A 14734-nucleotide genomic window follows, 5' to 3' on the forward strand; every position below is an offset into this window, starting at 1 on the left:
AAAAGAAATTTATGCCTGTAGAAACATCTATGATCCAGACTGGCCACTCTGATTAAGTGATGCTAATACAAAGGTATTTTGCCCACCTTCAGAAAGCACATCAGAAAATAAGTTGTTCAAAATTTCTTGGTAATGTCTGAAATCTCTATTATGTCTTAGCAGCTACGGGACATATGCTGTCCTCATGGTTATACTAAACATAATCACACTGTATGCTCCCAAACAATACTACTGGTATCACACAAGAAACTGTGGCAAAAGATACATTCAATACTTCTTAAAAATGCAATGTTTATCCTACAAGTAAAACTGAGTAGTTCAAAAGTCTACAAACCTCTGCAAGTTTTTTTTTGAAACTGCACTGAAATTCAGGCCTATAAATCTGATACTTTCACTGTTTTCCTCTAGATAATCAAATTTTATAAACATTTATGAATTTGGATTCCTGTAATTCGGTATCAAGTCTCATCCCTGGTAGCCTTCTTCCCTAGTGCAACTATCAGCAACACTGCTCTCCATACTAATGGGATTCAGTTTCACTTTTCCATCCTCTCAAAAAAACTCAAAAACCAAACAAAAACAACCCAACCCAAGGCTAACTACAGCCCCCTGCTTCCTCTTTACCACCCCACCCTGAGCCAGCCCTGTGATAAGACTCTTAAACCCATCTGTCATTTCTGGCTGCTCTAGTGAAGTTCTACGCAAGCTACTCGATTCACTTCCTACATACAGCATCTTCTCATACCTTTTATTCACTATAGGGGTGTTAACTAGATGAGAAAGTGGTCCGATCCAGGCATCTTCACTACTTGAGAGACAGAATTAGAAAAACTCTGGAAGAGATGAAGCGTATTCTGTAGCTTGCCAGAAGCAAGTATCGAGTCAGGAGATTCCTTAGGGTAGAAGTTAGCACAACTGGCACGTAGGCCAACAACTAAGGAGCTTCATAGGAAGCTGACACATCACTCACGGTGGGAGGGGGGGGAAGCCTGTCAGGGACCCAACTGAAGGGTAATTTTACAAATGAAATTTTACCAGGAGTAAGTTGCTTAAGCAGGACAGAAATCCCATTAAGGAAGAAAATAAGGAAAGAAACACTAACCACTCTTTATAGTCCAGAGTTTAAATAAGTCAAAGCAGCAGGGGCAGAGGGGAATAAGAAAGGGAACAAAGACATAAAATTGGGTGCACTATGAAAACCTGCAGTTAGTTTCACTTCTTCAGGAAAAAGCAGTTCCATTGTAAGGAGTTTTTTGGTCTGAGCCAAAATTACACTGCTGCATTTTCACCTTCCTTCACAGAAGAAAAGAAAGGGAAGAGCATTCACTGTCTGGAGCTCCTTCTGTAGAAAGTGGAAAATCATGCTATCCCTTTAACACTCCACTTGAATGAAGGCCCCTGTGAGTTTGTTTTTAGAAAGAGGGGGGAAACCCACCACTGAAAGGCACACATTGGTTGGTATCACTACCACAGAGTTAAGTATTTTAATTCAGGAAATGCAGAAAATATTGAACAATGAGAGGGAAAAAGATAATAATCACAGGCAGACTGAACTTGCTATTTTGAAATTCTAATCAAGAATCAGTGGAAATAAAGCAGAGAAAAGCTATGAATAAAATCCAACACCATAAGATCTCAGACATATAGTGATGCCTGAATAAATCAAAATCATCAGTTTTGGTTTGCGGTACAGGAGTTTACATTTGAACACAGCTGGACCTCAGTCAACTAGCCAGCTCCCATAACAGCACCTTCAAGCTGTATTGATTTCCACAAAAGAAAAGGCACCATAAATCTGCTTGAACAGCATTGCGTCATTCTTTTGGTTGGCTTTAAAAAAGTAAATTAAATGTTTTCCATTAGTATGGTAAAGAAGCTATACAATTTTGTTTTTATTTCAAATACAGTCTCAAGTTACGGAACACTTTAGCTAACTCTGCGGCAAGAACTACATGTTTCGTATTTGTAAAGCCAGCAATTCATGTGTATGTGAAACCAGATGTGTACATTGCACAGTTCCCAGGATTATTTTAAAATATTGTTGTTGTTGACCAAAAAGAGCCTTTTCAATTAAATCATAGAGTATACTGAAGCAAAAACACCACTCTCTTGGGGTTGGGGATGGGGGGCGGGAGGAAGAGAGGCAAAAAGGAAGGAAGGACTAAGGCAGTGTGAGCTGAAAGCTTCCAGAAAAAACAAACAAACAAAAAAAATCAGCAGTGTGTGAGCAGTGCTGTAGTACAAAGAAGTGCACAGTTTTGAGAAGTAATAAGCATAATATTACTTCAGGTAACAAGAACTCCTTGATCAATTATTCATACGATTTACAACAATTACAGCTGCATCAATGAAAAAAATTAGGGCAAATAAAAAAAAAAATCTTCACAGCTATGAAGTGCCCTTGATTTTCAGCAGAACATTTGGCTGTCTCATATCATGTGTTTCTGGTTAGCAACACACCCCTCCAAGAAAAGGAAAAAAAGAGACAGAAAGACACAGAACAAACTGATTTGCTGGAAGTAGAAACAGCACTCAAGACTATTTCCATCCCATACACTATGCATCACTGAAAGCTTACAGTCTCTTCAACTTTTGCACATGAAGCATACCCCCCCCCCCTTTAGATATATCCATGCACCCCTATAGGATTAGGCGGATGCATGTTAATAAAGGCTCCACAGAGGGTAAAATTTCACTTTTCAAAGAGGACTGAGAAGAAGGGCTTCATTTTTAGTGCATGGCTATTTCAACATGTATTGATTCACATACCCCTAAAGTAAATGTAAAAAGGGAAACATGAGGAGAAAAATATTTGGGTGGGGGGGCACACAGGAGGGAGGTTCAGCTTGAAATCACTGTATAATCAGTTTTGCTGCTCTAAGGTTTCAGTACAGTATCCTTAATTATTCAAGAATGATCCTGCTCCTGGCCTGAAGAAACTCAACCAAAACTGAATTCAAAGAAGTAACAAGCAAAGAGAAGGAGCATGGTGTAAGAAAGTGAGAAGTGGGCCTAACCATTCTTGGTGGTCCTACTCCTGGGCACATACAACAGACCATGAGGGAAAGTTACTGGCTGAAATGCTGGCTGTGCTAGGGCAATGAGCCTAGGTCAGAGCCCTTTTGCACTACCCTAATAGTAGTCTGAGAGAGATCAATGAAGAATTAACAGGAAAAGATCTGTAATCCTTCTTAAATAAATATTCCTTGATTCATTTAAGGAACCTTCCAGCAATGAAGTTAACACCTTGCAAGAGCTATTAAAAAAAAAAAAAAAAAGCAAAAGTTGGCAGACCTTTAGAAAGGCCCATATTTAATCTTGAAGAAATTGGTGGAAAACAATCTCCACTACTTCTCATTTTTTTCAGCCAACTCTCCACACAAGTTCAATTAGTCTTTTCAGTATGAAGGAAAGATTCTGCATATATCATCAGTACACACAAAATGCTGGCTATACAATAAAACTGTAGTATGCCACATCTCCCAAAATGCCTGTCTGTAGTGCTGATAGGCCTGAAGTTCAACATCTCAGGATCCCATTTCTTTCTCATCCTTCAGTATTCATCCTTTACAAGCCAGAAGGATTTCTCAGTCTGGTCATCCAGAACTAACTATAGCACTAGTAAACAGATATTCATCATATACAAGCCTCATTCTTCTCCTGTCACTGGAGACATCTTACCACCTTTCCATATTTTTGTGGCCACTACAAAGGGGTTCCAAATATGGCAATTAAAGTGGGATACATTTGCAAAAAAACACAACACACTGTAGAGTTCAGAAACAGTCTGTTCCTTTGTCAACAAGGATTTATCTTTCCACTAATTTTATAAGGATTACTACTGGCTCTAGCCTACAATGTACTGTTTTCTTTCCCCCAGCTTTTGCTATGACAACATTTGTATTAGGTAGCAAGCAGCAATCCTCTCAAGAAGGAGAGAGCCCAGAGATGCCTTTGTGTGTTTATTTAATAAGAAATGGAAAAAAATCCTCATCTTGCGAACTGTGTCAGCCACTTCAACTCACTTGAAAAATTAATCCCTTACCTGGATGCAGTATTTCAAAGCGCCGGCTAAGGCTGCCTGGCGTACTGGGAGGCCTTCACCTTCAGCAGAGGTTTCCAAATGGAGAGTCACTCTTGGAGGCAGCTCTCACTCCAGAGCTCTCAGAGGCTCTTTGCAGCAGTGCCTGGAGACACAGCAACAAGGGAAGGCATTCAGCTCCACCATTATGTGTCATCAAAACCACAGCTGAGACACTCTCTTTTTAGGTTGGATCTGCCAGCTTAAACAACAGGAAAACAGGTTTCAAAAGTCAGAAGTATGTGTCCTCCTTTGGAGACCAAAGGGCTGCAAGAAGCTTAGCGATACAGGCCAAGCACTCAGTCCGCTCCAAATTTCTCCATCATTTACACTACCAGTCCTAGCAGCAAAAACTCCAAGCCCTGCAATTTAACAGGCTACACCTAGAGGCACAAGTTTCTCTCCTGCTCTGAGAGTGCACAGACACAGGCTCTGGGAACGCTTCAGAGTGCAGAGTGGAAGGGGTGAGACACCATCTCCTGCAGGACACCCGCGTGCAACACCGCTGAAGGCGAGGGCTGCGGCCACCTTCCCCCAGCTCACTGAATAGCCCTCCATTTAAGTCTTTCTCAGCAAGAGAAAGTATATTTAAGAAACAAAACAAAACAAACACACCTCAACATCTACCATCAGAAGAGATGGATAGCACAGAAGCTGCCTTCTTGAAATGACGAACGCTAATAGCTTCTTTTTATGTGCAAGACATCCATACAAAATTTATTAGGTTAAAAGATGTGACCTAAATATATATTTAGGTTTATGCTTTTTTTCCTCAGCATGCCACCTGGGGTAAGACCTGCTCTAATTACAATACACTAAAGAGAAAAGTATTCAAATACCTGAGTTTTCTGGGGTTTGGCTTTATTGAACAGTATAGGCTCAAGCACCTTTACTGGCACAAGCAGATGGCACAGCAGCTTCTTTTAAGCAGAGATTTCAGAGCACCTTCAAATGATTTTAATTTTCTAATCACTGTTATTCACTCTAAAAACAGAACTGCAATCGGGGTACTGACTACATGACAAAATATGGAATTCCTACACTAAAAATCTCAGAAATATTTGCAGAAACTGTTCAATCACAAATTCAAGAAAACAGTTACCTCAGAGTCAACACACAAAAAGAAGCAACATCTGCCAGATAACAGTTATTTGATCTCCTCCCCTCACTCCCCAATTTTGGGGGAATCTGCCTGAGTTTGGGTCTCGACACTAGTACATACAGGACAGCTGGTTCACTGGCTTGGAAGACTGTTGCACAGGTGGGTGGATTTTAGCACACATTTTCTCCAAGATTTGCTGGATTTGAAATAGCAACACAGCAGAAACAAGCAACAAAGGGAATTCAGAGACAGATGGGTGCTATCTTGTAAGCAATTACAAATTAGAAAAAATAACAAGAGAAACATGAAGGCATAAGCATATGCACAGAGATGTAGCTTTATAGCTACTCAGTTATTATGGGACTACCATAGTATTATTCTGCTATTTGGTACAAAAGGAAAAGTTAAAAGCACTTTATAATCCTAAACAAGTAAGGGAAAAATAGAAATTTGCCAACCTTGACTTGTTTAGTACAAAGCCCAATGATAAGTTTCAAATAGAAATACACTCCTGTATTTTATTATTAGATGTAATTTTGGTATTTCAGATCACTGTACTTCAACAATTCTGAAGTGAAACTCCTCTCAGTCTGAAAACTAAAGCCACTTTGCAGGGAAAAGGATGGCAGCAACTCAGTTTAAGATCCCAGTAAATTCATATTTCACAAGTCAAGAAAAAAAAAAAGGAACACCTTCTTTGAGTGCAGCTAGCATGTTCCAGTCATGTTTCCTGGCCTACAGCTTGAGCAAGTTCAAGGACTTTTATCTGCGTTGAGTGAGAAGTATTACAGATATCAATAGCTTATTGCAGCACAGAAGACACCTCCAAAATCCCTAGAGACACTAATTCCTGCATGCACTAACGGTTTAAAAAGAAAAAAAGTGACAAAATATTGCAGGAAAAAGAGTTTGTCATGCAGGAAAATATGCAGCTTCACAGACCAATTCCTCCCCTTCTGCCCTGCTGAAACTGGAGTTTTGTTTTCCACATCTTCTGCAAGTGAAGGTTGCTGTTTTAGAGTCTGCAAAGAATAGTGGTTATAGTTCCCAAATTTACATCTGGCACCGTGGTAATTCAATCACTGAATCAAATATATTCATGTTAAAAGAAAAAAAGAGTATGGTATGTATAAGTGTGTGTGTAAATAAGTTTATATAAAGTATTCATAGTTATTAGTCAGCTTCTCTGAGAATTGTACTTCAGAAATATTTTTACGAAATTTCTTTTGTGTTTATAGACTATATCTTGAGTTTCAGTCTTTTAGCCTAAAAAATCTGGAGCCTTTCAGGACACACACTGTCACCTGCTTCACTGCCCAATACCAACAGGTCTTTGGATGTTCTTTCTGAAAAGAGTTTTCATTCTTTTCAGAAGGAATATTCTCATTAGCTATGTTCATCCTTTTCTTCAAACTCTAAGGAAGAAATCAAAGTTTTAGTACTTACAAAAATACACATCAAGGAAGATGAGCCAAACCTAATTCATAAGGATCAGTGAATGAATGAATGGACTCCTTATTCTAGCAATCCCAAAGGCTCCTAACTAAACCTTCAAGCCTCACTTGAATCTACCCTGTGGTTTCCATAATCCAAACATAGGTCTTTAAAAAGGTAGTATTTCTTGACAATGAAAAAAGCTGATATAGAAACTCAGCAGCAGATGATTAAACATTTGATAACTTGATGCTTTGATAAGGCACTACCTTATTCACTGTCACTTGGAAGAAACTGAAGTCAAGAAGCTGCACCTAGACAGCTGGAGCGATCTAACTACTCAGATAAATAGGATATGTTTTCCATGCCAAAAGAGATATGAATGCTTTCTACAGCTAAAGAGAAAATGGATCCTTAGAGAGAATATAATCTAACACAGCAGACAAAGTATAGGGGACCTGAGCATATAGCTAGAAACAAGAAACTATTTGCCAGTGGGTATTATGCCAAAAAGATCCAGTCTGCTTACTGTATACCCTAAATTTTCACAGGCAGGAGTGCTGACTCACTATTCTTTTACACCACTAAAGTTTTCAGGCAAAAAAAAAAAAAAGTCAAATATAAATTAGAAGATGTAATCAATTTGGAGAACACGATTTTCAGAAAACATTAATTAGTTAGCCGAGGGAGTTAGGAAGGGACCACATCCACTAATTGTGGCAGTTTCTGCTTCCGCACGTGGACGAGATTTTCTTAAAAATAACAACCAAACAGAATGGTAGCCTGCTCACCTATTCTGTTTTAAACCAATGAAAAGAGAACAAAAACACCCCACATACCCCACCACCACACACCCACACAGAAGTCAGGCTTCCCACAATTAATGGTAACATGTTCATGCTTCACACAGCATTACGAAATGTATATCTTTACAGTACCTATATTATCAAATCTAGGCAAACACATCTAAAACATAGCACATTTTACTGCTAAATTTCTGATAAATTTACATTTACTGATAAATTTCATCCCAAAGACACACACAAGAAACTATTAAGAAGTTTACTCTCCACAGAGTTTGTGGAACATGCTGCTGATTTTCCTGAATTAAAGCTACATGAACTGAACCACAGCTTCTTTAGAAGTCTAACAATTTCATTACCACTGTTTTTGTTGCTGTGAGCATCTCGCTATAAAGACTCCGTAGCAGCAGTGCTATACGGCCTGTATATACTGTCAGGGTGAAGTTCAAATAGATCTACAGGAACAGAAGGGACATTAATCTCCTAAATGTTAATTATACTGACAGAAAACTTTGACTAGATGCAGATTATCAAGTCCAGCACCCTAATTTTTTGTTATGGACAAAACCTGCATTAGTCTTTACCCACATTCTCAGATACTCTCTTTTCTAGTCTCCAAGACTGAGGGTTTAGTTTAAGATTTGTATCAGTTATGGATTAAGCACTCTGTGTCTGTGGAAATACATGCATCAGTTATACAAGTTGTCCTTTTATGATTGACATGTTGTTGTGCTACTGATCAGGAAAACAAGACAGAGTCCCTAAAGCAATCATACAATTATTTACAAAAACAGAGCAGAAAGACTTCAGTCCTTCCTCAGTGGACTTCTAAGTTCATAGCACTACATGATAAAATATGCATGTATTTCAAGAACTTCCTAACAAAGGTCTAGCACTTTCCTGGAATGAATCACGAACAGGCATTAAGTGTCACAGACAAAAAAGCAAAAAACACAGAAAAAAAAACAGGCTTGCTGGCCAGTGTTACCTAGTTCTGCAGGTTATTTTTTTCCCTACAGTTAAGAACAAAGGAAAATAAGTATAAATGTTATGAGGGAAACAATTAGGGTTCTTAGAGTATCAGCAGGCAACCCAGTAAAACAGGGCTCCAAACATCAATAAATTAGAAGAGTCTTGGGTGGTAGTGCAAGGATATATGGCAGAGCACATTACTCCCGGTGAAATGACAATACTTAAAGCAGTAATGCAGGTGTATCCAACCAGCCTGGCAGGCCAATAGTTTCCATCATGCAGTTCTCCTCATGTGTCTGAGGAATGACAGCTGGATCTCAAGCAAGTTAAATACAACAAAAAAAAGCATGATCAGATTGGAGTCTGGTAAAACAAACAGGTAGTTATTGGGGCTCTAACTTGTGACTACAAATGGTGCTCAAGAAACAAAACTGCATTCAATTATAATATATCAACATTTGGGCATGAAAATTGTAAAAAGCGAGATACAAGTATATGTGCAATTTTCAAAGAGGACTGACACAACTGTGGTGGTGAACCATTCCTACAAGTATCTCCACTGAGAAGAAATGAACATATTCCCACACTGAAAGGTCCTTACACTGACACAATTCAAGATGTACTCACTGAAAACTGCAACTGTGAACTTATGAACAGAGTTTACATGCTCATGTACAGTCTCCTACTGTTTTCAGCTTCAGTGAATACACACCTCTAGCCAAAGGGGCTTGAAAGGTGGCAGCATGTACACTTGAGAAGGTTCCTGGATCCTGTGACAATGAAAAGCTAAGACTTCAAAGGAAGGCAGATGAAGGAAAAACAGGCATATGATGCAAAGTAAACACAATGATTCTAGTGGCAAGAGGAGACATGCTTAAGAAGTCGACTGGTAGGCCAAGTTATTCTACATAAATATTACTAGGAAATTCAATGAGAAAAATCAAATGTCTTAAGTTTTCCTTGTGAAAGGAAACAGAAGAATACTACACTGCATTATTATATGGTTCTCAATAATATAGTAATATGAAACTAGTTGAAATTAAGGTAAATTAAGAGGCTCTTCATAAGAGTTTCTGGTGACTTCTCTGGTAGTTAGAAAAAGGCAGTTAAGCTCCTGAAAAGGGGCAGTAGTAATAATGCTGCACAGATGCAGCATTAAAGTAATGTAGAATCATACACTCAGGCATTCCAATGTATGTGCCAATGAGATTTGTGACTTGGGAACCCTGAAAATGGTTTCAGACTTGGACATAGCCCTGGTGGCTTTTGTTTACAAGAACAGCATTCCCTCTGAGTCTCATTACTGATCATCCTGGGAACACACCAACATGTATCATCTTAAGGAGAGTGCTGCCCAAAACATACCTAAGATCATTCAGCAAGTTTTATAACACCTGAAGTAAAGCAAACACTCAACTATCTTAAACTTTATGAAGGCAGAAGAATAGGAAAAGCATTTTATACTTTCATTGATTTTGTAGGAAGCTCCACAGTGCAAGGCATACAAAGCTCTGGGCAATGCTTTTTGTTTGTGGTTTAGCATTATTCATTTTTCATAATCCTTAAGAAAGCATAACTACTTTGCAGCTCATGAGATGCAAGCTAGGTAATTGGTTTGACTGTAGGACAGATATTAGAAGCAGCCATATGCTAGCACCATCTTTGCCCACTATTTGGGTCATGAATGATGATTTAATGATGAAATATTCACAAAAATGTGAGTAATCATATACAGCTGAAAAGGGAATCATGTATATTATGCTACCCTGATTACATTCTCACAAAAAAAAACCTCTTCAAAAATGAACGGCACCTAATGCCCAGAATAAAGCACCTAATGGGTAGAGCCGGGAGCAAAGCTAAGCACAAGAAAGATTTTAGACTCGACAATGGTGACACCTCTCCGACTTTCAACAGGGACACCATTGTCATTTTAAGAACAATCTCTGGAATGCATGGAAGGTTTCAAAAGCTTTTGTAGTATTATCACAGAGATAGGCAAATGTCACCTAGGGCCTCCAATGCATTTGGACTTGTGAGTGTTCTTATTGCAAATCCACTGCATTTAAAGAAGTAGGATTTTTCACAAATTATAAAATGAAATTGCTGTAGACATCTCATCTTCTACGTCTTGCTATATTCACAGAAGACAGACAGCTCAAGAGACAGGAGAATCCAGAGCTTTCTACCCAGGTACAGAGATACCATGAGATGCAGATGCAGATGCAAGATGCAAACGCATTAGTTCTGCCTTGCCTATGACAAAGAGGCAACAACCCACATTCAAAACAATCAGAGCAACACCCAATACCATTAAATAATCAGATGAAGAATCAAGATAGCTCTCAGTTTTCCAGAACAGAGGTAAATGATGAGGTAATACTTGCCCAAGCAATTCAGCCAGGGACTGATGCCAGGAAACTACAAAAAGACTAGGAGGCAGTACGACACTTTTATCAAGACTATGGGAAGGCTAGGAAGCATGAAACTGCTAGCCTCTATGTGCATGAATATATATGTGAGATTCTTCCACAGTAGCAAAAAAACAAATTCAGTAGACCAGCAAGGCATCTGTACTTCCATATGCAAGAAAAAACCCACACTGAATTACTGATGGCAAGATTAAAGGAGACACCACAGGTTATCTAGTCTAAACACTGCATCCTGAAGGATCCTTTTCAAATATTTCTGAGAAGTGAGACAAACTTACTTTTGCCCAGTGTTTCCTGGGGCAGTGATGGCTGTTTAGAGTGTATGCACAACAGTTACTAAATTAGGAGCCATGCACACGTTTGGAGGAGTTTCAGACCATCTTTGTTTGCTCACTGCCCAGCACAAGAACAGGATTTACAATATAAACCCAAGAACTAGAATTCAAGTACAAATAATTAATAACAGGAGACACGTGCAAACGGAGGACAAAAACACAGACAGTTGCACTTCAGAAGAAATAAGAAACAGTCAGCGAGAGGAAGTAATCAGCAGAAGGAGGCAGTCATTGATATCTATTTATTTATTAAACATGAGAGAAACACAGGTGGACATTACAGCCTGTTGAGCCAGATTTTCCTCTGGTCCGAGAGATCTTCTAGCCCACACACCTATGTGCAAATTGTCAGTTAAAGAACTTTCATCAGCAAGAAATTAAAAATCAAAAGAAAAAGTAGTAAAAATTTAATTTGATCCATGTTCACTTGAGACTAGCTCCTGCTTACACTGTATTACACTGAAACTGTGCAATTCTCTTGTAGTACATCGCATCTCAGTATAATCATGAAGACCAACCTTTTCATGGTCATTCACCCGTAATACAGGTTCTCCTTAGACATTTTACAATCAGGGCATGGAAGGACACAAATAGATTAACTCAATTTTGGACTGTCAGTCAACAGGAAAACAAAACAGAAACACAAGTTCACACTAGAAGACCCAAAACATAGTATTTTCTAACACGGGTAATATAACCCTAAATCCAAACTACAAAATGCTACAGTTCAAGTTGCTAGGAATAAAAACATATGAAAAAATTCGACTTTGGGTCAGTCCACAGGGTCAAATTTGTAAAGAGGATATAAATCACAAGAGAGCAAGTGCCAACATATTTGTCAAGGCTTATAAAATACACGAGCACTGAAAAAAAGCCAGTAACAAAGTCAATATCATCAAGAGGGTATCAACCCAAGCCAGATACAGGCTACAGTAATATCTCTTGTTCCTCCTTCAGTAACAGGAGGGAAAGGAAGTAGAGACATCTGCCTCACTCTCACACACACAAAAAAGTGTTTTGGTTGATTAGACAGCTATTGACAAATTAGCATTCAGAGGATAACCTAGATACTGAAACACATGTACTCCTCAGCACAGCCACCAAGCCTATTCCTCTTCAGCAGTTGAACTGGTGGACCCACTAAAACATGCCACAGCAATTTGGGCTCCCACACCTAGGTTTCTTCAGCATCAAACCTAGAGTAGGGGAACTCTTGGGGACAGTACGTAACCAGGAAATACCCCAGGACCTAGGTTGGGAGGCACTCCAGGACCCCATGTTACAGACCTAGGCAGGGACTCAAGGATGCTCAGGTCAACACACCTCAGAACAGAGGCACTATAAAGTTCTCTTAGTAACTAGGTTAAAGAATGATTTTTAACTATACCTAATATTGGACTGTACAAGACTGCAACAAGTGTAATACCTCCCTTCATTCCCTGTTCTCAATACTTTACTGTATTCACCAACTGGAACAATAAAATGTTATCACAACTTACAGGGGAAAACATGCTGAATACACTTATAATATTATAATAGTATGATATTATACTGCTATTATACAAATATAATTTTAATGAGGCAGTGGAATGAATCCTAGCACCCACCCCCACGGGTTTCCACTGATAGTGGACTTCTTATCAAGTCTCTGCCTAAACTTCAAGAAACCGAACCCATGTCTAGGCTGTGCCTCAGTCCTTAGGACAATCCAATAGACACTTACATTGGCAGGAATTAAATAAAGTCTCTCAGCTTGGCAAGGCCTAACTTTAGAGGTATTTAGAGGCATCTCATTCTGCATGCATTTTTGAGAAGGGAAGGAAATAACTTCATATACCAACACAACTCTAGCTTAAAAACAGACTGTTCAAGGCACTTCTACTTACACTAGTAAAAATGCATACAAGACACCAAGCTTATTTACTTTTCTTGGTTTTAAATTAGTTATCAGAATCTGATTATTCATTAAAATTGGTTTGGATAGTAATAATTTGTAATACTACAGTAGTTCCATATCCAACAGGAAACGAATCCAAGCAACTGCACTGCTCCAAGTAACAGGAAGTTGGCAGACACATGGAAGGGGCGAGCAGCCAAACCGACGATTAATGCTAAGAGCAGTATAAATCAACAGTTTGAATCAGAAGATTCTACACTTCCTTTCTGAAGCCACTTACAGCTTTTTATAAACATTTATCAATGTTATATTAAGTCACTACACTATGCAAAGAGTTCTGCAACTACAACCACTTTAATGCATCAGCTTGACCTTGATTTGGGCCACTTTGTGAAGTGTTAAATCAATGTGGAGCTTAGCAGATACTATATTACCACACAATTCTGATAACTCATAAACCTGAATTTTTGACACACTTTATAGTTTATTTATACTACCACACAGGATTCTCCTCTGCAAAAGGGCCATAGATATCTGAAAGGGCTTTTCTGTGAGTTGCTATCTACATGGTTTTCCTTTGATAACTCTTATCCACATTCAACAATGCTGCAGTTAGAGGAAGGAAAGAGCATACAATACTAATAAAAGGCTTTTAAAATAGGAACAAGATCCACAGAGTGGATAGACTTAATCACTAATAAGTAGACATGCTATATAAACAGCAGTTCACAAGACTTCTATACAGATATTTCACAGCAGACAAAGGATGAGTGCAACACTGCTGTGTAACCTAACAGTTGCATATGACTAGTCCATAAGGCAAATGCTCCTTTCTACTCTGAAGCCCAGAGGCAATGGAGAGCTCATTCTACAGTCATCCATTCTGTACTCAATTACCAGTCATAACAGGTTTTTAATGAGAATAGACCACTAAAGCCCACTCTACTGACAGTCGTTCTAGTCAACTTTTGGACTTTCACATGACTCTACAGTTACAAAAATGCTAGTTATTTGGGATACAAAGGGATCTCCAAGTATACAAGTAACATTTTGCATATCAAAACATGCATTTCTTCACCAGATGCATTTATACACCCCAGCGATAGGAGTTATTTTCTTTTGACTTGGCTAAGCAGCACATATGTGAAGACTGATGATTTTATGCTGAAAATGTGTATTTTGATAATTCCACTATGCTAGGTAACATCTGCTATACCAGGTATGCTGATGTTCCTGCAGAAAATTAGTTACAAACTTAACTACAAGAATAGGCATCCAAAAAAGTATTAAATCCTAAATATTGAATTTGAAAGTTCTGAGTTGGAAGCTCAGATAGAAGGCATACTAACAAGATGCCCACATACAACAAAATATAAGTGTAAGACTCACTAACAGCAAAGAAAAAAAGCTTTTTAAAAAAGTAAACAAAGGGTCCAGCATCTAAGGAGGTTCTACCTTGATCTTTATTGGAGTGCTATCGCTTCTACAGCATTAAAATGCAGCAGTAGAAGTGATGCATTTAATGTTTGAGTGAAGAATGAAAGAGGATAAGTTTTCACAGATGCATGTTTCCTCAGACCCTACTGAAGGGTTTCATGTGATTTAATTCATGATCAAGTATGTTTCAGTTTGCCAGCCATGAAATGTGGGGGGTGATTATTTCATTACATTTTAAAGA

General features: G+C 38.6%; 1 protein-coding gene across 5 annotated transcripts in view; it reads right to left on the reverse strand.

The window, feature by feature from the left end:
* Positions 1-14734, reverse strand: part of FAM110B (family with sequence similarity 110 member B) — a 116811-nt gene that overhangs the window by 79491 nt on the left and 22586 nt on the right. For 3 of the 5 annotated variants that reach the window (XM_064507514.1, XM_064507511.1, XM_064507512.1), the window contains exon 2: positions 4046-4187. The exons of the other annotated variants lie outside the window; for them this stretch is intronic. The gene's annotated coding sequence lies outside the window, so the exon portion shown is untranslated. The remainder of the gene's footprint in view (positions 1-4045; positions 4188-14734) is intronic. 5 annotated transcript variants of the gene reach the window in all.

Source organism: Dromaius novaehollandiae, chromosome 2 (assembly GCF_036370855.1).
Source record: "Dromaius novaehollandiae isolate bDroNov1 chromosome 2, bDroNov1.hap1, whole genome shotgun sequence".
Lineage (NCBI taxonomy): Eukaryota > Metazoa > Chordata > Aves > Casuariiformes > Dromaiidae > Dromaius > Dromaius novaehollandiae.